The sequence below is a fragment of the Ranitomeya imitator genome, chromosome 2 (genome assembly GCF_032444005.1).
Source record: "Ranitomeya imitator isolate aRanImi1 chromosome 2, aRanImi1.pri, whole genome shotgun sequence".
Lineage (NCBI taxonomy): Eukaryota > Metazoa > Chordata > Amphibia > Anura > Dendrobatidae > Ranitomeya > Ranitomeya imitator.
This window is the reverse complement of record NC_091283.1, coordinates 306,829,701-306,851,344: the sequence shown is the minus strand read 5'-3', so window position 1 is coordinate 306,851,344 and position 21,644 is coordinate 306,829,701. Positions and strand designations below refer to the sequence as shown.

Below are 21,644 nucleotides of genomic sequence, written 5' to 3'. Positions count from 1 at the left end.
GGAAGTAGGGGAAACGTGTCAATTTTCACAAAATCGTGATTTTCTGAAAATATTTCTAAGTGTCAAGGACACTTTTGGATAATCTTCCCCAGGCTCCTGGAAGCCTCCTCGGTACGCCTCCTGCGGTTTCTCCCTGCCTGGAAGTCTGACACTTGTCTGAAATTTTTAGAGTATGAAAACGTGGTTTTTCACCCAAAATTCGACTTTGCGCCCATGACCCGCAAACTTCACCCACAGTTAGGTCACTGCCTTGGGGTACCTCACATCATATTGACGCCCCCCTGGCGTGGAAGTAGGGGAAACGTGTCAATTTTCATAAAATCGTGATTTTCTGAAAATATTTCTAAGTGTCAAGGACACTTTTGGATAATCTTCCCCAGGCTCCTGGAAGCCTCCTCGGTACGCCTCCTGCGGTTTCTCCCTGCCTGGAAGTCTGACACTTGTCTGAAATTTTTAGAGTATGAAAACGCGGTTTTTCACCCAAAATTCGACTTTGCGCCCATGACCCGCAAACTTCACCCACAGTTAGGTCACTGCCTTGGGGTACCTCACATCATATTGACGCCCCCCTGGCGTGGAAGTAGGGGAAACGTGTCAATTTTCACAAAATCATGATTTTTTCAAAATATTTCTAAGTGTCAAGGACACTTTTGGATAATCTTCCCCAGGCTCCTGGAAGCCTCCTCGGTACGCCTCCTGCGGTTTCTCCCTGCCTGGAAGTCTGACACTTGTCTGAAATTTTTAGAGTATGAAAATGCGGTTTTTCACCCAAAATTCGACTTTGCGCCCATGACTCGCAAACTTCACCCACATTTGGGCGACTGTCCTGGGGTACCTCACAACATATTGATGCCCCCCTGGCGTGGAAGTAGGGGAAACGTGTCAATTTTCACAAAATCATGATTTTTTCAAAATATTTCGAAGTGTCAAGGACACTTTTGGATAATCTTCCCCAGGCTCCTGGAAGCCTCCTCGGTACGCCTCCTGCGGTTTCTCCCTGCCTGGAAGTCTGACACTTGTCTGAAATTTTTAGAGTATGAAAATGCGGTTTTTCACCCAAAATTCGACTTTGCGCCCATGACTCGCAAGCTTCACCCACATTTGGGCGACTGTCCTGGGGTACCTCACAACATATTGACGCCCCCCTGGCGTGGAAGTAGGGGAAACGTGTCAATTTTCACAAAATCGTGATTTTCTGAAAATATTTCTAAGTGTCAAGGACACTTTTGGAAAATCTTCCCCAGGCTCCTGGAAGCCTCCTCGGTACGCCTCCTGCGGTTTCTACCTGCCTGGAAGTCTGACACTTGTCTGAAATTTTTAGAGTATGAAAATGCGGTTTTTCACCCAAAATTCGACTTTGCGCCCATGACTCGCAAGCTTCACCCACATTTGGGCGACTGTCCTGGGGTACCTCACAACATATTGACGCCCCCCTGGCGTGGAAGTAGGGGAAACGTGTCAATTTTCACAAAATCGAGATTTTTTTCAAAATATTTCTAAGTGTCAAGGACACTTTTGGAAAATCTTCCCCAGGCTCCTGGAAGCCTCCTCGGTACGCCTCCTGCGGTTTCTCCCTGCCTGGAAGTCTGACACTTGTCTGAAATTTTTAGAGTATGAAAACGCGGTTTTTCACCCAAAATTCGACTTTGCGCCCATGACCCGTAAACTTCACCCACAGTTAGGTCACTGCCTTGGGGTACCTCACATCATATTGACGCCCCCCTGGCGTGGAAGTAGGGGAAACGTGTCAATTTTCACAAAATCATGATTTTTTCAAAATATTTCTAAGTGTCAAGGACACTTTTGGATAATCTTCCCCAGGCTCCTGGAAGCCTCCTCGGTACGCCTCCTGCGGTTTCTCCCTGCCTGGAAGTCTGACACTTGTCTGAAATTTTTAAGAGTATGAAAATGCGGTTTTTCACCCAAAATTCGACTTTGCGCCCATGACTCGCAAACTTCACCCACATTTGGGCGACTGTCCTGGGGTACCTCACAACATATTGATGCCCCCCTGGCGTGGAAGTAGGGGAAACGTGTCAATTTTCACAAAATCATGATTTTTTCAAAATATTTCTAAGTGTCAAGGACACTTTTGGATAATCTTCCCCAGGCTCCTGGAAGCCTCCTCGGTACGCCTCCTGCGGTTTCTCCCTGCCTGGAAGTCTGACACTTGTCTGAAATTTTTAGAGTATGAAAACGCGGTTTTTCACCCAAAATTCGACTTTGCGCCCATGACCCGTAAACTTCACCCACAGTTAGGTCACTGCCTTGGGGTACCTCACATCATATTGACGCCCCCCTGGCGTGGAAGTAGGGGAAACGTGTCAATTTTCACAAAATCATGATTTTTTCAAAATATTTCTAAGTGTCAAGGACACTTTTGGATAATCTTCCCCAGGCTCCTGGAAGCCTCCTCGGTACGCCTCCTGCGGTTTCTCCCTGCCTGGAAGTCTGACACTTGTCTGAAATTTTTAGAGTATGAAAATGCGGTTTTTCACCCAAAATTCGACTTTGCGCCCATGACTCGCAAGCTTCACCCACATTTGGGCGACTGTCCTGGGGTACCTCACAACATATTGACGCCCCCCTGGCGTGGAAGTAGGGGAAACGTGTCAATTTTCACAAAATCGTGATTTTCTGAAAATATTTCTAAGTGTCAAGGACACTTTTGGATAATCTTCCCCAGGCTCCTGGAAGCCTCCTCGGTACGCCTCCTGCGGTTTCTCCCTGCCTGGAAGTCTGACACTTGTCTGAAATTTTTAGAGTATGAAAACGCGGTTTTTCACCCAAAATTCGACTTTGCGCCCATGACCCGTAAACTTCACCCACAGTTAGGTCACTGCCTTGGGGTACCTCACATCATATTGACGCCCCCCTGGCGTGGAAGTAGGGGAAACGTGTCAATTTTCACAAAATCATGATTTTTTCAAAATATTTCTAAGTGTCAAGGACACTTTTGGATAATCTTCCCCAGGCTCCTGGAAGCCTCCTCGGTACGCCTCCTGCGGTTTCTCCCTGCCTGGAAGTCTGACACTTGTCTGAAATTTTTAGAGTATGAAAATGCGGTTTTTCACCCAAAATTCGACTTTGCGCCCATGACTCGCAAGCTTCACCCACATTTGGGCGACTGTCCTGGGGTACCTCACAACATATTGACGCCCCCCTGGCGTGGAAGTAGGGGAAACGTGTCAATTTTCACAAAATCGTGATTTTCTGAAAATATTTCTAAGTGTCAAGGACACTTTTGGATAATCTTCCCCAGGCTCCTGGAAGCCTCCTCGGTACGCCTCCTGCGGTTTCTCCCTGCCTGGAAGTCTGACACTTGTCTGAAATTTTTAGAGTATGAAAACGCGGTTTTTCACCCAAAATTCGACTTTGCGCCCATGACCCGTAAACTTCACCCACAGTTAGGTCACTGCCTTGGGGTACCTCACATCATATTGACGCCCCCCTGGCGTGGAAGTAGGGGAAACGTGTCAATTTTCACAAAATCATGATTTTTTCAAAATATTTCTAAGTGTCAAGGACACTTTTGGATAATCTTCCCCAGGCTCCTGGAAGCCTCCTCGGTACGCCTCCTGCGGTTTCTCTCTGCCTGGAAGTCTGACACTTGTCTGAAATTTTTAGAGTATGAAAATGCGGTTTTTCACCCAAAATTCGACTTTGCGCCCATGACTCGCAAACTTCACCCACATTTGGGCGACTGTCCTGGGGTACCTCACAACATATTGACGCCCCCCTGGCGTGGAAGTAGGGGAAAGGTGTCAATTTTCACAAAATCGTGATTTTTTTCAAAATATTTCTAAGTGTCAAGGACACTTTTGGAAAATCTTCCCCAGGCTCCTGGAAGCCTCCTCTGTACGCCTCCTGCGGTTTCTCCCTGCCTGGAAGTCTGACACTTGTCTGAAATTTTTAGAGTATGAAAATGCGGTTTTTCACCCAAAATTCGACTTTGCGCCCATGACCCGTAAACTTCACCCACAGTTAGGTCACTGCCTTGGGGTACCTCACATCATATTGACGCCCCCCTGGCGTGGAAGTAGGGGAAACGTGTCAATTTTCACAAAATCATGATTTTTTCAAAATATTTCTAAGTGTCAAGGACACTTTTGGATAATCTTCCCCAGGCTCCTGGAAGCCTCCTCGGTACGCCTCCTGCGGTTTCTCTCTGCCTGGAAGTCTGACACTTGTCTGAAATTTTTAGAGTATGAAAATGCGGTTTTTCACCCAAAATTCGACTTTGCGCCCATGACTCGCAAACTTCACCCACATTTGGGCGACTGTCCTGGGGTACCTCACAACATATTGACGCCCCCCTGGCGTGGAAGTAGGGGAAAGGTGTCAATTTTCACAAAATCGTGATTTTTTTCAAAATATTTCTAAGTGTCAAGGACACTTTTGGAAAATCTTCCCCAGGCTCCTGGAAGCCTCCTCTGTACGCCTCCTGCGGTTTCTCCCTGCCTGGAAGTCTGACACTTGTCTGAAATTTTTAGAGTATGAAAATGCGGTTTTTCACCCAAAATTCGACTTTGCGCCCATGACCCGTAAACTTCACCCACAGTTAGGTCACTGCCTTGGGGTACCTCACATCATATTGACGCCCCCCTGGCGTGGAAGTAGGGGAAACGTGTCAATTTTCACAAAATCATGATTTTTTCAAAATATTTCTAAGTGTCAAGGACACTTTTGGATAATCTTCCCCAGGCTCCTGGAAGCCTCCTCGGTACGCCTCCTGCGGTTTCTCCCTGCCTGGAAGTCTGACACTTGTCTGAAATTTTTAGAGTATGAAAACGCAGTTTTTCACCCAAAATTCGACTTTGCGCCCATGACTCGCAAGCTTCACCCACATTTGGGCGACTGTCCTGGGGTACCTCACAACATATTGACGCCCCCCTGGCGTGGAAGTAGGGGAAACGTGTCAATTTTCACAAAATCGTGATTTTCTGAAAATATTTCTAAGTGTCAAGGACACTTTTGGATAATCTTCCCCAGGCTCCTGGAAGCCTCCTCGGTACGCCTCCTGCGGTTTCTCCCTGCCTGGAAGTCTGACACTTGTCTGAAATTTTTAGAGTATGAAAATGCGGTTTTTCACCCAAAATTCGACTTTGCGCCCATGACCTGTAAACTTCACCCACAGTTAGGTCACTGCCTTGGGGTACCTCACATCATATTGACGCCCCCCTGGCGTGGAAGTAGGGGAAACGTGTCAATTTTCACAAAATCATGATTTTTTCAAAATATTTCTAAGTGTCAAGGACACTTTTGGATAATCTTCCCCAGGCTCCTGGAAGCCTCCTCGGTACGCCTCCTGCGGTTTCTCCCTGCCTGGAAGTCTGACACTTGTCTGAAATTTTTAGAGTATGAAAACGCGGTTTTTCACCCAAAATTCGACTTTGCGCCCATGACCCGTAAACTTCACCCACAGTTAGGTCACTGCCTTGGGGTACCTCACATCATATTGACGCCCCCCTGGCGTGGAAGTAGGGGAAACGTGTCAATTTTCACAAAATCATGATTTTTTCAAAATATTTCTAAGTGTCAAGGACACTTTTGGATAATCTTCCCCAGGCTCCTGGAAGCCTCCTCGGTACGCCTCCTGCGGTTTCTCCCTGCCTGGAAGTCTGACACTTGTCTGAAATTTTTAGAGTATGAAAATGCGGTTTTTCACCCAAAATTCGACTTTGCGCCCATGACTCGCAAACTTCACCCACATTTGGGCGACTGTCCTGGGGTACCTCACAACATATTGACGCCCCCCTGGCGTGGAAGTAGGGGAAAGGTGTCAATTTTCACAAAATCGTGATTTTTTTCATAATATTTCTAAGTGTCAAGGACACTTTTGGAAAATCTTCCCCAGGCTCCTGGAAGCCTCCTCGGTACGCCTCCTGCGGTTTCTCCCTGCCTGGAAGTCTGACACTTGTCTGAAATTTTTAGAGTATGAAAATGCGGTTTTTCACCCAAAATTCGACTTTGCGCCCATGACCTGTAAACTTCACCCACAGTTAGGTCACTGCCTTGGGGTACCTCACATCATATTGACGCCCCCCTGGCGTGGAAGTAGGGGAAACGTGTCAATTTTCACAAAATCATGATTTTTTCAAAATATTTCTAAGTGTCAAGGACACTTTTGGATAATCTTCCCCAGGCTCCTGGAAGCCTCCTCGGTACGCCTCCTGCGGTTTCTCCCTGCCTGGAAGTCTGACACTTGTCTGAAATTTTTAGAGTATGAAAACGCGGTTTTTCACCCAAAATTCGACTTTGCGCCCATGACCCGCAAACTTCACCCACAGTTAGGTCACTGCCTTGGGGTACCTCACATCATATTGACGCCCCCCTGGCGTGGAAGTAGGGGAAACGTGTCAATTTTCACAAAATCATGATTTTTTCAAAATATTTCTAAGTGTCAAGGACACTTTTGGATAATCTTCCCCAGGCTCCTGGAAGCCTCCTCGGTACGCCTCCTGCGGTTTCTCCCTGCCTGGAAGTCTGACACTTGTCTGAAATTTTTAGAGTATGAAAATGCGGTTTTTCACCCAAAATTCGACTTTGCGCCCATGACTCGCAAGCTTCACCCACATTTGGGCGACTGTCCTGGGGTACCTCACAACATATTGACGCCCCCCTGGCGTGGAAGTAGGGGAAACGTGTCAATTTTCACAAAATCGTGATTTTCTGAAAATATTTCTATGTGTCAAGGACACTTTTGGATAATCTTCCCCAGGCTCCTGGAAGCCTCCTCGGTACGCCTCCTGCGGTTTCTCCCTGCCTGGAAGTCTGACACTTGTCTGAAATTTTTAGAGTATGAAAATGCGGTTTTTCACCCAAAATTCGACTTTGCGCCCATGACTCGCAAACTTCACCCACATTTGGGCGACTGTCCTGGGGTACCTCACAACATATTGACGCCCCCCTGGCGTGGAAGTAGGGGAAACGTGTCAATTTTCACAAAATCGTGATTTTCTGAAAATATTTCTATGTGTCAAGGACACTTTTGGATAATCTTCCCCAGGCTCCTGGAAGCCTCCTCGGTACGCCTCCTGCGGTTTCTCCCTGCCTGGAAGTCTGACACTTGTCTGAAATTTTTAGAGTATGAAAATGCGGTTTTTCACCCAAAATTCGACTTTGCGCCCATGACTCGCAAACTTCACCCACATTTGGGCGACTGTCCTGGGGTACCTCACAACATATTGACGCCCCCCTGGCGTGGAAGTAGGGGAAACGTGTCAATTTTCACAAAATCGTGATTTTCTGAAAATATTTCTATGTGTCAAGGACACTTTTGGATAATCTTCCCCAGGCTCCTGGAAGCCTCCTCGGTACGCCTCCTGCGGTTTCTCCCTGCCTGGAAGTCTGACACTTGTCTGAAATTTTTAGAGTATGAAAATGCGGTTTTTCACCCAAAATTCGACTTTGCGCCCATGACCTGTAAACTTCACCCACAGTTAGGTCACTGCCTTGGGGTACCTCACATCATATTGACGCCCCCCTGGCGTGGAAGTAGGGGAAACGTGTCAATTTTCACAAAATCATGATTTTTTCAAAATATTTCTAAGTGTCAAGGACACTTTTGGATAATCTTCCCCAGGCTCCTGGAAGCCTCCTCGGTACGCCTCCTGCGGTTTCTCCCTGCCTGGAAGTCTGACACTTGTCTGAAATTTTTAGAGTATGAAAACGCGGTTTTTCACCCAAAATTCGACTTTGCGCCCATGACCCGTAAACTTCACCCACAGTTAGGTCACTGCCTTGGGGTACCTCACATCATATTGACGCCCCCCTGGCGTGGAAGTAGGGGAAACGTGTCAATTTTCACAAAATCATGATTTTTTCAAAATATTTCTAAGTGTCAAGGACACTTTTGGATAATCTTCCCCAGGCTCCTGGAAGCCTCCTCGGTACGCCTCCTGCGGTTTCTCCCTGCCTGGAAGTCTGACACTTGTCTGAAATTTTTAGAGTATGAAAATGCGGTTTTTCACCCAAAATTCGACTTTGCGCCCATGACTCGCAAACTTCACCCACATTTGGGCGACTGTCCTGGGGTACCTCACAACATATTGACGCCCCCCTGGCGTGGAAGTAGGGGAAAGGTGTCAATTTTCACAAAATCGTGATTTTTTTCATAATATTTCTAAGTGTCAAGGACACTTTTGGAAAATCTTCCCCAGGCTCCTGGAAGCCTCCTCGGTACGCCTCCTGCGGTTTCTCCCTGCCTGGAAGTCTGACACTTGTCTGAAATTTTTAGAGTATGAAAATGCGGTTTTTCACCCAAAATTCGACTTTGCGCCCATGACCTGTAAACTTCACCCACAGTTAGGTCACTGCCTTGGGGTACCTCACATCATATTGACGCCCCCCTGGCGTGGAAGTAGGGGAAACGTGTCAATTTTCACAAAATCATGATTTTTTCAAAATATTTCTAAGTGTCAAGGACACTTTTGGATAATCTTCCCCAGGCTCCTGGAAGCCTCCTCGGTACGCCTCCTGCGGTTTCTCCCTGCCTGGAAGTCTGACACTTGTCTGAAATTTTTAGAGTATGAAAACGCGGTTTTTCACCCAAAATTCGACTTTGCGCCCATGACCCGCAAACTTCACCCACAGTTAGGTCACTGCCTTGGGGTACCTCACATCATATTGACGCCCCCCTGGCGTGGAAGTAGGGGAAACGTGTCAATTTTCACAAAATCATGATTTTTTCAAAATATTTCTAAGTGTCAAGGACACTTTTGGATAATCTTCCCCAGGCTCCTGGAAGCCTCCTCGGTACGCCTCCTGCGGTTTCTCCCTGCCTGGAAGTCTGACACTTGTCTGAAATTTTTAGAGTATGAAAATGCGGTTTTTCACCCAAAATTCGACTTTGCGCCCATGACTCGCAAGCTTCACCCACATTTGGGCGACTGTCCTGGGGTACCTCACAACATATTGACGCCCCCCTGGCGTGGAAGTAGGGGAAACGTGTCAATTTTCACAAAATCGTGATTTTCTGAAAATATTTCTATGTGTCAAGGACACTTTTGGATAATCTTCCCCAGGCTCCTGGAAGCCTCCTCGGTACGCCTCCTGCGGTTTCTCCCTGCCTGGAAGTCTGACACTTGTCTGAAATTTTTAGAGTATGAAAATGCGGTTTTTCACCCAAAATTCGACTTTGCGCCCATGACTCGCAAACTTCACCCACATTTGGGCGACTGTCCTGGGGTACCTCACAACATATTGACGCCCCCCTGGCGTGGAAGTAGGGGAAACGTGTCAATTTTCACAAAATCATGATTTTTTCAAAATATTTCTAAGTGTCAAGGACACTTTTGGATAATCTTCCCCAGGCTCCTGGAAGCCTCCTCGGTACGCCTCCTGCGGTTTCTCCCTGCCTGGAAGTCTGACACTTGTCTGAAATTTTTAGAGTATGAAAACGCGGTTTTTCACCCAAAATTCGACTTTGCGCCCATGACCCGCAAACTTCACCCACAGTTAGGTCACTGCCTTGGGGTACCTCACATCATATTGACGCCCCCCTGGCGTGGAAGTAGGGGAAACGTGTCAATTTTCACAAAATCATGATTTTTTCAAAATATTTCTAAGTGTCAAGGACACTTTTGGATAATCTTCCCCAGGCTCCTGGAAGCCTCCTCGGTACGCCTCCTGCGGTTTCTCCCTGCCTGGAAGTCTGACACTTGTCTGAAATTTTTAGAGTATGAAAATGCGGTTTTTCACCCAAAATTCGACTTTGCGCCCATGACTCGCAAGCTTCACCCACATTTGGGCGACTGTCCTGGGGTACCTCACAACATATTGACGCCCCCCTGGCGTGGAAGTAGGGGAAACGTGTCAATTTTCACAAAATCGTGATTTTCTGAAAATATTTCTATGTGTCAAGGACACTTTTGGATAATCTTCCCCAGGCTCCTGGAAGCCTCCTCGGTACGCCTCCTGCGGTTTCTCCCTGCCTGGAAGTCTGACACTTGTCTGAAATTTTTAGAGTATGAAAATGCGGTTTTTCACCTAAAATTCGACTTTGCGCCCATGACTCGCAAGCTTCACCCACATTTGGGCGACTGTCCTGGGGTACCTCACAACATATTGACGCCCCCCTGGCGTGGAAGTAGGGGAAAGGTGTCAATTTTCACAAAATCGTGATTTTTTTCAAAATATTTCTAAGTGTCAAGGACACTTTTGGATAATCTTCCCCAGGCTCCTGGAAGCCTCCTCGGTACGCCTCCTGCGGTTTCTCCCTGCCTGGAAGTCTGACACTTGTCTGAAATTTTTAAGAGTATGAAAATGCGGTTTTTCACCCAAAATTCGACTTTGCGCCCATGACTCGCAAACTTCACCCACATTTGGGCGACTGTCCTGGGGTACCTCACAACATATTGACGCCCCCCTGGCGTGGAAGTAGGGGAAACGTGTCAATTTTCACAAAATCATGATTTTTTCAAAATATTTCGAAGTGTCAAGGACACTTTTGGATAATCTTCCCCAGGCTCCTGGAAGCCTCCTCGGTACGCCTCCTGCGGTTTCTCCCTGCCTGGAAGTCTGACACTTGTCTGAAATTTTTAGAGTATGAAAATGCGGTTTTTCACCCAAAATTCGACTTTGCGCCCATGACTCGCAAACTTCACCCACATTTGGGCGACTGTCCTGGGGTACCTCACAACATATTGACGCCCCCCTGGCGTGGAAGTAGGGGAAAGGTGTCAATTTTCACAAAATCGTGATTTTTTTCAAAATATTTCTAAGTGTCAAGGACACTTTTGGAAAATCTTCCCCAGGCTCCTGGAAGCCTCCTCGGTACGCCTCCTGCGGTTTCTCCCTGCCTGGAAGTCTGACACTTGTCTGAAATTTTTAGAGTATGAAAACGCGGTTTTTCACCCAAAATTCGACTTTGCGCCCATGACCCGTAAACTTCACCCACAGTTAGGTCACTGCCTTGGGGTACCTCACATCATATTGACGCCCCCCTGGCGTGGAAGTAGGGGAAACGTGTCAATTTTCACAAAATCATGATTTTTTCAAAATATTTCTAAGTGTCAAGGACACTTTTGGATAATCTTCCCCAGGCTCCTGGAAGCCTCCTCGGTACGCCTCCTGCGGTTTCTCCCTGCCTGGAAGTCTGACACTTGTCTGAAATTTTTAGAGTATGAAAATGCGGTTTTTCACCCAAAATTCGACTTTGCGCCCATGACTCGCAAACTTCACCCACATTTGGGCGACTGTCCTGGGGTACCTCACAACATATTGACGCCCCCCTGGCGTGGAAGTAGGGGAAAGGTGTCAATTTTCACAAAATCGTGATTTTTTTCATAATATTTCTAAGTGTCAAGGACACTTTTGGAAAATCTTCCCCAGGCTCCTGGAAGCCTCCTCGGTACGCCTCCTGCGGTTTCTCCCTGCCTGGAAGTCTGACACTTGTCTGAAATTTTTAGAGTATGAAAATGCGGTTTTTCACCCAAAATTCGACTTTGCGCCCATGACCTGTAAACTTCACCCACAGTTAGGTCACTGCCTTGGGGTACCTCACATCATATTGACGCCCCCCTGGCGTGGAAGTAGGGGAAACGTGTCAATTTTCACAAAATCATGATTTTTTCAAAATATTTCTAAGTGTCAAGGACACTTTTGGATAATCTTCCCCAGGCTCCTGGAAGCCTCCTCGGTACGCCTCCTGCGGTTTCTCCCTGCCTGGAAGTCTGACACTTGTCTGAAATTTTTAGAGTATGAAAACGCGGTTTTTCACCCAAAATTCGACTTTGCGCCCATGACCCGCAAACTTCACCCACAGTTAGGTCACTGCCTTGGGGTACCTCACATCATATTGACGCCCCCCTGGCGTGGAAGTAGGGGAAACGTGTCAATTTTCACAAAATCATGATTTTTTCAAAATATTTCTAAGTGTCAAGGACACTTTTGGATAATCTTCCCCAGGCTCCTGGAAGCCTCCTCGGTACGCCTCCTGCGGTTTCTCCCTGCCTGGAAGTCTGACACTTGTCTGAAATTTTTAGAGTATGAAAATGCGGTTTTTCACCCAAAATTCGACTTTGCGCCCATGACTCGCAAGCTTCACCCACATTTGGGCGACTGTCCTGGGGTACCTCACAACATATTGACGCCCCCCTGGCGTGGAAGTAGGGGAAACGTGTCAATTTTCACAAAATCGTGATTTTCTGAAAATATTTCTATGTGTCAAGGACACTTTTGGATAATCTTCCCCAGGCTCCTGGAAGCCTCCTCGGTACGCCTCCTGCGGTTTCTCCCTGCCTGGAAGTCTGACACTTGTCTGAAATTTTTAGAGTATGAAAATGCGGTTTTTCACCCAAAATTCGACTTTGCGCCCATGACTCGCAAGCTTCACCCACATTTGGGCGACTGTCCTGGGGTACCTCACAACATATTGACGCCCCCCTGGCGTGGAAGTAGGGGAAAGGTGTCAATTTTCACAAAATCGTGATTTTTTTCAAAATATTTCTAAGTGTCAAGGACACTTTTGGATAATCTTCCCCAGGCTCCTGGAAGCCTCCTCGGTACGCCTCCTGCGGTTTCTCCCTGCCTGGAAGTCTGACACTTGTCTGAAATTTTTAGAGTATGAAAACGCGGTTTTTCACCCAAAATTCGACTTTGCGCCCATGACCTGTAAACTTCACCCACAGTTAGGTCACTGCCTTGGGGTACCTCACATCATATTGACGCCCCCCTGGCGTGGAAGTAGGGGAAACGTGTCAATTTTCACAAAATCATGATTTTTTCAAAATATTTCTAAGTGTCAAGGACACTTTTGGATAATCTTCCCCAGGCTCCTGGAAGCCTCCTCGGTACGCCTCCTGCGGTTTCTCCCTGCCTGGAAGTCTGACACTTGTCTGAAATTTTTAGAGTATGAAAATGCGGTTTTTCACCCAAAATTCGACTTTGCGCCCATGACCTGTAAACTTCACCCACAGTTAGGTCACTGCCTTGGGGTACCTCACATCATATTGACGCCCCCCTGGCGTGGAAGTAGGGGAAACGTGTCAATTTTCACAAAATCATGATTTTTTCAAAATATTTCTAAGTGTCAAGGACACTTTTGGATAATCTTCCCCAGGCTCCTGGAAGCCTCCTCGGTACGCCTCCTGCGGTTTCTCCCTGCCTGGAAGTCTGACACTTGTCTGAAATTTTTAGAGTATGAAAACGCGGTTTTTCACCCAAAATTCGACTTTGCGCCCATGACCTGTAAACTTCACCCACAGTTAGGTCACTGCCTTGGGGTACCTCACATCATATTGACGCCCCCCTGGCGTGGAAGTAGGGGAAACGTGTCAATTTTCACAAAATCATGATTTTTTCAAAATATTTCTAAGTGTCAAGGACACTTTTGGATAATCTTCCCCAGGCTCCTGGAAGCCTCCTCGGTACGCCTCCTGCGGTTTCTCCCTGCCTGGAAGTCTGACACTTGTCTGAAATTTTTAGAGTATGAAAACGCGGTTTTTCACCCAAAATTCGACTTTGCGCCCATGACCTGTAAACTTCACCCACAGTTAGGTCACTGCCTTGGGGTACCTCACATCATATTGACGCCCCCCTGGCGTGGAAGTAGGGGAAACGTGTCAATTTTCACAAAATCATGATTTTTTCAAAATATTTCTAAGTGTCAAGGACACTTTTGGATAATCTTCCCCAGGCTCCTGGAAGCCTCCTCGGTACGCCTCCTGCGGTTTCTCCCTGCCTGGAAGTCTGACACTTGTCTGAAATTTTTAGAGTATGAAAACGCGGTTTTTCACCCAAAATTCGACTTTGCGCCCATGACCCGCAAACTTCACCCACAGTTAGGTCACTGCCTTGGGGTACCTCACATCATATTGACGCCCCCCTGGCGTGGAAGTAGGGGAAACGTGTCAATTTTCACAAAATCATGATTTTTTCAAAATATTTCTAAGTGTCAAGGACACTTTTGGATAATCTTCCCCAGGCTCCTGGAAGCCTCCTCGGTACGCCTCCTGCGGTTTCTCCCTGCCTGGAAGTCTGACACTTGTCTGAAATTTTTAGAGTATGAAAATGCGGTTTTTCACCCAAAATTCGACTTTGCGCCCATGACTCGCAAGCTTCACCCACATTTGGGCGACTGTCCTGGGGTACCTCACAACATATTGACGCCCCCCTGGCGTGGAAGTAGGGGAAACGTGTCAATTTTCACAAAATCGTGATTTTCTGAAAATATTTCTATGTGTCAAGGACACTTTTGGATAATCTTCCCCAGGCTCCTGGAAGCCTCCTCGGTACGCCTCCTGCGGTTTCTCCCTGCCTGGAAGTCTGACACTTGTCTGAAATTTTTAGAGTATGAAAATGCGGTTTTTCACCTAAAATTCGACTTTGCGCCCATGACTCGCAAGCTTCACCCACATTTGGGCGACTGTCCTGGGGTACCTCACAACATATTGACGCCCCCCTGGCGTGGAAGTAGGGGAAAGGTGTCAATTTTCACAAAATCGTGATTTTTTTCAAAATATTTCTAAGTGTCAAGGACACTTTTGGATAATCTTCCCCAGGCTCCTGGAAGCCTCCTCGGTACGCCTCCTGCGGTTTCTCCCTGCCTGGAAGTCTGACACTTGTCTGAAATTTTTAAGAGTATGAAAATGCGGTTTTTCACCCAAAATTCGACTTTGCGCCCATGACTCGCAAACTTCACCCACATTTGGGCGACTGTCCTGGGGTACCTCACAACATATTGACGCCCCCCTGGCGTGGAAGTAGGGGAAACGTGTCAATTTTCACAAAATCATGATTTTTTCAAAATATTTCGAAGTGTCAAGGACACTTTTGGATAATCTTCCCCAGGCTCCTGGAAGCCTCCTCGGTACGCCTCCTGCGGTTTCTCCCTGCCTGGAAGTCTGACACTTGTCTGAAATTTTTAGAGTATGAAAATGCGGTTTTTCACCCAAAATTCGACTTTGCGCCCATGACTCGCAAACTTCACCCACATTTGGGCGACTGTCCTGGGGTACCTCACAACATATTGACGCCCCCCTGGCGTGGAAGTAGGGGAAAGGTGTCAATTTTCACAAAATCGTGATTTTTTTCAAAATATTTCTAAGTGTCAAGGACACTTTTGGAAAATCTTCCCCAGGCTCCTGGAAGCCTCCTCGGTACGCCTCCTGCGGTTTCTCCCTGCCTGGAAGTCTGACACTTGTCTGAAATTTTTAGAGTATGAAAACGCGGTTTTTCACCCAAAATTCGACTTTGCGCCCATGACCCGTAAACTTCACCCACAGTTAGGTCACTGCCTTGGGGTACCTCACATCATATTGACGCCCCCCTGGCGTGGAAGTAGGGGAAACGTGTCAATTTTCACAAAATCATGATTTTTTCAAAATATTTCTAAGTGTCAAGGACACTTTTGGATAATCTTCCCCAGGCTCCTGGAAGCCTCCTCGGTACGCCTCCTGCGGTTTCTCCCTGCCTGGAAGTCTGACACTTGTCTGAAATTTTTAGAGTATGAAAATGCGGTTTTTCACCCAAAATTCGACTTTGCGCCCATGACTCGCAAACTTCACCCACATTTGGGCGACTGTCCTGGGGTACCTCACAACATATTGACGCCCCCCTGGCGTGGAAGTAGGGGAAAGGTGTCAATTTTCACAAAATCGTGATTTTTTTCATAATATTTCTAAGTGTCAAGGACACTTTTGGAAAATCTTCCCCAGGCTCCTGGAAGCCTCCTCGGTACGCCTCCTGCGGTTTCTCCCTGCCTGGAAGTCTGACACTTGTCTGAAATTTTTAGAGTATGAAAATGCGGTTTTTCACCCAAAATTCGACTTTGCGCCCATGACCTGTAAACTTCACCCACAGTTAGGTCACTGCCTTGGGGTACCTCACATCATATTGACGCCCCCCTGGCGTGGAAGTAGGGGAAACGTGTCAATTTTCACAAAATCATGATTTTTTCAAAATATTTCTAAGTGTCAAGGACACTTTTGGATAATCTTCCCCAGGCTCCTGGAAGCCTCCTCGGTACGCCTCCTGCGGTTTCTCCCTGCCTGGAAGTCTGACACTTGTCTGAAATTTTTAGAGTATGAAAACGCGGTTTTTCACCCAAAATTCGACTTTGCGCCCATGACCCGCAAACTTCACCCACAGTTAGGTCACTGCCTTGGGGTACCTCACATCATATTGACGCCCCCCTGGCGTGGAAGTAGGGGAAACGTGTCAATTTTCACAAAATCATGATTTTTTCAAAATATTTCTAAGTGTCAAGGACACTTTTGGATAATCTTCCCCAGGCTCCTGGAAGCCTCCTCGGTACGCCTCCTGCGGTTTCTCCCTGCCTGGAAGTCTGACACTTGTCTGAAATTTTTAGAGTATGAAAATGCGGTTTTTCACCCAAAATTCGACTTTGCGCCCATGACTCGCAAGCTTCACCCACATTTGGGCGACTGTCCTGGGGTACCTCACAACATATTGACGCCCCCCTGGCGTGGAAGTAGGGGAAAGGTGTCAATTTTCACAAAATCGTGATTTTTTTCAAAATATTTTTAAGTGTCAAGGACACTTTTGGATAATCTTCCCCAGGCTCCTGGAAGCCTCCTCGGTACGCCTCCTGCGGTTTCTCCCTGCCTGGAAGTCTGACACTTGTCTGAAATTTTTAAGAGTATGAAAATGCGGTTTTTCACCCAAAATTCGACTTTGCGCCCATGACTCGCAAACTTCACCCACATTTGGGCGACTGTCCTGGGGTACCTCACAACATATTGACGCCCCCCTGGCGTGGAAGTAGGGGAAACGTGTCAATTTTCACAAAATCATGATTTTTTCAAAATATTTCTAAGTGTCAAGGACACTTTTGGATAATCTTCCCCAGGCTCCTGGAAGCCTCCTCGGTACGCCTCCTGCGGTTTCTCCCTGCCTGGAAGTCTGACACTTGTCTGAAATTTTTAGAGTATGAAAATGCGGTTTTTCACCCAAAATTCGACTTTGCGCCCATGACTCGCAAACTTCACCCACATTTGGGCGACTGTCCTGGGGTACCTCACAACATATTGACGCCCCCCTGGCGTGGAAGTAGGGGAAAGGTGTCAATTTTCACAAAATCGTGATTTTTTTCAAAATATTTCTAAGTGTCAAGGACACTTTTGGAAAATCTTCCCCAGGCTCCTGGAAGCCTCCTCGGTACGCCTCCTGCGGTTTCTCCCTGCCTGGAAGTCTGACACTTGTCTGAAATTTTTAGAGTATGAAAATGCGGTTTTTCACCCAAAATTCGACTTTGCGCCCATGACTCGCAAGCTTCACCCACATTTGGGCGACTGTCCTGGGGTACCTCACAACATATTGACGCCCCCCTGGCGTGGAAGTAGGGGAAAGGTGTCAATTTTCACAAAATCGTGATTTTTTTCAAAATATTTCTAAGTGTCAAGGACACTTTTGGATAATCTTCCCCAGGCTCCTGGAAGCCTCCTCGGTACGCCTCCTGCGGTTTCTCCCTGCCTGGAAGTCTGACACTTGTCTGAAATTTTTAGAGTATGAAAATGCGGTTTTTCACCCAAAATTCGACTTTGCGCCCATGACTCGCAAGCTTCACCCACAGTTAGGTCACTGCCTTGGGGTACCTCACATCATATTGACGCCCCCCTGGCGTGGAAGTAGGGGAAACGTGTCAATTTTCACAAAATCATGATTTTTTCAAAATATTTCTAAGTGTCAAGGACACTTTTGGATAATCTTCCCCAGGCTCCTGGAAGCCTCCTCGGTACGCCTCCTGCGGTTTCTCCCTGCCTGGAAGTCTGACACTTGTCTGAAATTTTTAGAGTATGAAAATGCGGTTTTTCACCCAAAATTCGACTTTGCGCCCATGACTCGCAAGCTTCACCCACATTTGGGCGACTGTCCTGGGGTACCTCACAACATATTGACGCCCCCCTGGCGTGGAAGTAGGGGAAACGTGTCAATTTTCACAAAATCGTGATTTTCTGAAAATATTTCTATGTGTCAAGGACACTTTTGGATAATCTTCCCCAGGCTCCTGGAAGCCTCCTCGGTACGCCTCCTGCGGTTTCTCCCTGCCTGGAAGTCTGACACTTGTCTGAAATTTTTAGAGTATGAAAATGCGGTTTTTCACCCAAAATTCGACTTTGCGCCCATGACTCGCAAACTTCACCCACATTTGGGCGACTGTCCTGGGGTACCTCACAACATATTGACGCCCCCCTGGCGTGGAAGTAGGGGAAACGTGTCAATTTTCACAAAATCATGATTTTTTCAAAATATTTCTAAGTGTCAAGGACACTTTTGGATAATCTTCCCCAGGCTCCTGGAAGCCTCCTCGGTACGCCTCCTGCGGTTTCTCCCTGCCTGGAAGTCTGACACTTGTCTGAAATTTTTAGAGTATGAAAATGCGGTTTTTCACCCAAAATTCGACTTTGCGCCCATGACCCGCAAACTTCACCCACAGTTAGGTCACTGCCTTGGGGTACCTCACATCATATTGACGCCCCCCTGGCGTGGAAGTAGGGGAAACGTGTCAATTTTCACAAAATCATGATTTTTTCAAAATATTTCTAAGTGTCAAGGACACTTTTGGATAATCTTCCCCAGGCTCCTGGAAGCCTCCTCGGTACGCCTCCTGCGGTTTCTCCCTGCCTGGAAGTCTGACACTTGTCTGAAATTTTTAGAGTATGAAAATGCGGTTTTTCACCCAAAATTCGACTTTGCGCCCATGACTCGCAAACTTCACCCACATTTGGGCGACTGTCCTGGGGTACCTCACAACATATTGACGCCCCCCTGGCGTGGAAGTAGGGGAAACGTGTCAATTTTCACAAAATCGTGATTTTCTGAAAATATTTCCAAGTGTCAAGGACACTTTTGGATAATCTTCCCCAGGCTCCTGGAAGCCTCTTCGGTACGCCTCCTGCGGTTTCTCCCTGCCTGGAAGTCTGACACTTGTCTGAAATTTTTAAGAGTATGAAAATGCGGTTTTTCACCCAAAATTCGACTTTGCGCCCATGACTCGCAAACTTCACCCACATTTGGGCGACTGTCCTGGGGTACCTCACAACATATTGACGCCCCCCTGGCGTGGAAGTAGGGGAAACGTGTCAATTTTCACAAAATCATGATTTTTTCAAAATATTTCTAAGTGTCAAGGACACTTTTGGATAATCTTCCCCAGGCTCCTGGAAGCCTCCTCGGTACGCCTCCTGCGGTTTCTCCCTGCCTGGAAGTCTGACACTTGTCTGAAATTTTTAGAGTATGAAAACGCGGTTTTTCACCCAAAATTCGACTTTGCGCCCATGACCCGCAAACTTCACCCACAGTTAGGTCACTGCCTTGGGGTACCTCACATCATATTGACGCCCCCCTGGCGTGGAAGTAGGGGAAACGTGTCAATTTTCACAAAATCATGATTTTTTCAAAATATTTCTAAGTGTCAAGGACACTTTTGGATAATCTTCCCCAGGCTCCTGGAAGCCTCCTCGGTACGCCTCCTGCGGTTTCTCCCTGCCTGGAAGTCTGACACTTGTCTGAAATTTTTAGAGTATGAAAACGCGGTTTTTCACCCAAAATTCGACTTTGCGCCCATGACCCGTAAACTTCACCCACAGTTAGGTCACTGCCTTGGGGTACCTCACATCATATTGACGCCCCCCTGGCGTGGAAGTAGGGGAAACGTGTCAATTTTCACAAAATCATGATTTTTTCAAAATATTTCTAAGTGTCAAGGACACTTTTGGATAATCTTCCCCAGGCTCCTGGAAGCCTCCTCGGTACGCCTCCTGCGGTTTCTCCCTGCCTGGAAGTCTGACACTTGTCTGAAATTTTTAAGAGTATGAAAATGCGGTTTTTCACCCAAAATTCGACTTTGCGCCCATGACTCGCAAGCTTCACCCACATTTGGGCGACTGTCCTGGGGTACCTCACAACATATTGACGCCCCCCTGCCGTGGAAGTAGGGGAAAGGTGTCAATTTTCACAAAATCGTGATTTTTTTCAAAATATTTCTAAGTGTCAAGGACACTTTTGGATAATCTTCCCCAGGCTCCTGGAAGCCTCCTCGGTACGCCTCCTGCGGTTTCTCCCTGCCTGGAAGTCTGACACTTGTCTGAAATTTTTAGAGTATGAAAATGCGGTTTTTCACCCAAAATTCGACTTTGCGCCCATGACTCGCAAACTTCACCCACATTTGGGCGACTGTCCTGGGGTACCTCACAACATATTGACGCCCCCCTGGCGTGGAAGTAGGGGAAACGTGTCAATTTTCACAAAATCGTGATTTTCTGAAAATATTTCTAAGTGTCAAGGACACTTTTGGATAATCTTCCCCAGGCTCCTGGAAGCCTCCTCGGTACGCCTCCTGCGGTTTCTCCCTGCCTGGAAGTCTGACACTTGTCTGAAATTTTTAAGAGTATGAAAATGCGGTTTTTCACCCAAAATTCGACTTTGCGCCCATGACTCGCAAGCTTCACCCACATTTGGGCGACTGTCCTGGGGTACCTCACAACATATTGACGCCCCCCTGCCGTGGAAGTAGGGGAAAGGTGTCAATTTTCACAAAATCGTGATTTTTTTCAAAATATTTCTAAGTGTCAAGGACACTTTTGGATAATCTTCCCCAGGCTCCTGGAAGCCTCCTCGGTACGCCTCCTGCGGTTTCTCCCTGCCTGGAAGTCTGACACTTGTCTGAAATTTTTAGAGTATGAAAATGCGGTTTTTCACCCAAAATTCGACTTTGCGCCCATGACTCGCAAACTTCACCCACATTTGGGCAACTGTCCTGGGGTACCTCACAACATATTGACGCCCCCCTGGCGTGGAAGTAGGGGAAACGTGTCAATTTTCACAAAATCGTGATTTTCTGAAAATATTTCTAAGTGTCAAGGACACTTTTGGATAATCTTCCCCAGGCTCCTGGAAGCCTCCTCGGTACGCCTCCTGCGGTTTCTCCCTGCCTGGAAGTCTGACACTTGTCTGAAATTTTTAGAGTATGAAAATGCGGTTTTTCACCCAAAATTCGACTTTGCGCCCATGACTCGCAAGCTTCACCCACATTTGGGCGACTGTCCTGGGGTACCTCACAACATATTGACGCCCCCCTGGCGTGGAAGTAGGGGAAAGGTGTCAATTTTCACAAAATCGTGATTTTTTTCAAAATATTTCTAAGTGTCAAGGACACTTTTGGATAATCTTCCCCAGGCTCCTGGAAGCCTCCTCGGTACGCCTCCTGCGGTTTCTCCCTGCCTGGAAGTCTGACACTTGTCTGAAATTTTTAGAGTATGAAAATGCGGTTTTTCACCCAAAATTCGACTTTGCGCCCATGACTCGCAAGCTTCACCCACATTTGGGCGACTGTCCTGGGGTACCTCACAACATATTGACGCCCCCCTGGCGTGGAAGTAGGGGAAACGTGTCAATTTTCACAAAATCGTGATTTTTTTCAAAATATTTCTAAGTGTCAAGGACACTTTTGGAAAATCTTCCCCAGGCTCCTGAAAGCCTCCTCGGTACGCCTCCTGCGGTTTCTCCCTGCCTGGAAGTCTGACACTTGTCTGAAATTTTTAGAGTATGAAAACGCGGTTTTTCACCCAAAATTCGACTTTGCGCCCATGACCCGTAAACTTCACCCACAGTTAGGTCACTGCCTTGGGGTACCTCACATCATATTGACGCCCCCCTGGCGTGGAAGTAGGGGAAACGTG

The 21,644-nt window shown here is 47.1% G+C and overlaps 1 protein-coding gene across 1 annotated transcript in view; it reads left to right on the top strand.

Annotated features, from left to right (window-relative positions):
* The window catches only part of LOC138666963 (zinc finger protein 1 homolog), a 268,713-nt gene that overhangs the window by 196,980 nt on the left and 50,089 nt on the right, over window positions 1-21,644 (top strand). The window lies entirely within an intron of this gene.